The 3,008-nt window shown below is 39.5% G+C and overlaps 1 protein-coding gene across 2 annotated transcripts in view; it reads left to right on the forward strand.

Annotated features, from left to right (window-relative positions):
- Positions 1-3,008, forward strand: part of PTPRG (protein tyrosine phosphatase, receptor type, G) — a 1,006,925-nt gene that overhangs the window by 879,417 nt on the left and 124,500 nt on the right. The window lies entirely within an intron of this gene.

Below are 3,008 nucleotides of genomic sequence, written 5' to 3' on the forward strand. Positions count from 1 at the left end.
TCAAACCTGAAGTCTTACAGTTAGCAGCCAAATACTTCACCATCTGCACCATGCAGGATCTCTAGAAAGAAGTCCAGGAACTAAGCATCAGGAAAGTTAGAAAGCAGACAAGCGAACTGTCTGACTAGTTAGGCAGAGAACAAGCAAGTTACCTGAGTAACTAGAAAGCACACAAACTAGATGGTTAGCTGACAAAGCTGGAAAGTAGCTAAGTAAAGATTTTTATTGTACAATGAGAAGAGAAGAAATCAGCAGCGTGCTGTCAGAATAATGAGGAGGACAAGAACTTGTATTAACTAACCGAGGTGATATTATGGAATGAATGTGCCCCAAAAGATATGTATTGTAAATCATAATCCCAGTACTGATGGAGGGGAGCACTGTGGCTCTGGTGGATAAGCACTGGACTGCTCACCACAAGGTCAGCAGTTCAAGCCCACCAGCTGCTCTGTGGGCAAAAGATGAGGCTTTCTGTTCCCCTAAAGATTTATAGCCTAGGAAACCTAATACTGTAGAGTTGCTATGAGTCAGAACACACTCCACAGCACTTAACAACAACATAGTTGTGAAGGAGCCCTTGTAACAAAGTGGTTCAAACGCTCAGCTGCTGACTGAAAGGTTAATGGTTTGAACCCACCAGCTTCTCCTTGGGAGGAAGAAGTGTCCATTGGCTTCCATAAATATTTGCAGCCTTGGGAACCCTTGGTAGACAGTTGTCACTGTCCTATTGGTCATGTCGAGTCAGAATCAACTGAAGATGTGGGTTTTGGAGTATATGATTCTGCTTCCACCACTCATCTGTCACTTTGTCATACTATGGTGACTTGTGTGTTGCTATGGTGAGAAGCTATGCCACCTATATTTTAATGCCAACAGGATCACCCATGGTAGACTGGTTTCAACTGAACTTTCAGAATAAGGCAAACTAGGAAGGAGAGTCAAGACCACTTCTGCATGGGTAGCCACTGAAAACGTTATGAATAACAGGAGAACACTGTCAAATACAATGCTGAAGACGAGTCCCTCAGGTTTGAAAGCACTCACATATTGTTGGGGAAGGGTTGCCGCCTCAAAATAGAGCTGACCTTAATGACATGGAAAGAACAAAACTTTTACAAGACTTTCATTAGCTGATGTGGCACAAATTAAAATGAAAAGAAAAATCTGCAAACATCTGTTAATATTCAGAACGTGGAATGTACCAAGTATGAATCTAGAAAAACTGGAAGTCATCAAAAATGAAATGGAACGCATAAAGACTGGTAGCCTAGTGAGCTGAAATAATGGACTGATGCTGACCATTTGAAATTGGACATTCATGGTTTAATATGCAGGAAACATCCAGTTGAAGAAGACTGGTCTTGCATTCATGGTCACAAAGAACATTTCAAGATCTATCTTGAAGCCCAGTGCTGTCTGTGATAGGATAATACCCATACACCTACAAGGAAGGACCAGTCAACACCACTATTATTCAGATTTACAAAGCAACCACCAAAGCCAGTGATGAAGAATTCTGCCAGTTCTCCCTATCAAAGACAGCGTTGTACTTCAAGGTAAATCTTGAAATGTTCTTTTTTACGATGAATGCAGGGCTGAAATTGATCACATACACAATCAAGATGAATTGATAATTACTGGTGTTTGGAATATAAAAGTTGTTAAGTGTCATCGAGTCAGTTCGACTCATGGTGACCCTGAGTATAGGGTTTCCGAGGAGTGGCTGATAGGTTTGAACCACTGATCTTGTGGGTCAAATTGACATATGGTCCAGCACATTATCTTGCTTTTATTTTATTAAAAAGATGGACCTGTTGTGGGCAGATATAGCTTTGGTGATAGAAACAATGCTGGAATTCCCCATGGTAGAATTTTACAAGACCAATGATTTCTTCATTGCAAATACCTTTCTTAAACAAAATAAATGGTGACTATATTCCATCACCAGATGGAATACATGGGAATCCGTGGTAAATGGTGATGGAGAAATTCAGTATCATCAGCCAAAACAAGACCAAGGGCCAATTGTGGAACAGACCATCTATTGTTGATATTCAAGTTCAGACTCAAGTTAAGAAAATTAAAGCAAGTCTACGAGAATCAAAATGTCATCTTCCCACCTGAATTTAGACACCATCTTGAGAACATATTTGGTATTATACTTTATACAGTAATGACTGAAAACCGTAAGAGTTATGGGATGACATCAAGAGCATCATATAGGAAGAAAGCAGAAGATCATTAAAAAGACAGGAAAAAAGAAAAGATCAAAATGAGTACCAGAAGAGACTGAAACTTGCTCTTGAACATAGAGTAGCTAAAGCAACTGGAAAAAAGGACGTACTAAAAGAGCTGAACAGAAAATTTCAAAGGGATGCTCAAGAAGACAAAGTCAAGTATTTTAATGAAATGTGCAAAGACCTGGAGTTAAAAAACAAAAAAAAGAAGACATGCTCAGCATTCCTCAAGCCGAAAGAACTGAAGAAAAGATTCAAGCCTCAACTTGTAATATTGAAAGATTCTGTGGGCCAAATATTGAGTGGTACAGAAAGCATCAAAAGAAGATGGAAGGAATACAGAGTCACTGTACCATAAAGAATTGGTACCTACACAACTGTTTCATGAGGTGTAGTGTATGATTAAGAATCGATGGTTTTGAAGGATGAAGAAACCCAAGTTGTACTGAAGGTGTTGGCGAAAAACGGGGACCCAGGAATTGACAGAATACAAATTGGAATGTTTCAACAAACTGATGCAATCAAAGGCACTCATCCATGTGTGCCAAGTAATTTTGAAGACAGCTGTGTACCCAGCCAGTTGGAAGAGATCCATATTTGTGTCGTTCCAAAAAGAGGTGACCCAACAGAATGTGGAAATCATTGAACAATATCATTAATGTTACACAAACTCAAATTTTGCTGAAGGTCATTCTAAAATGGATGCAGTGGTTTATCAATAGGGAACTGCCAGAAATTCAAGCTGTATTCAGAAGAGGACTTGGAACTAGC

The sequence above is a fragment of the Chrysochloris asiatica genome, unplaced genomic scaffold, assembly GCF_000296735.1.
Source record: "Chrysochloris asiatica unplaced genomic scaffold, ChrAsi1.0 scaffold00046, whole genome shotgun sequence".
NCBI lineage: Eukaryota > Metazoa > Chordata > Mammalia > Afrosoricida > Chrysochloridae > Chrysochloris > Chrysochloris asiatica.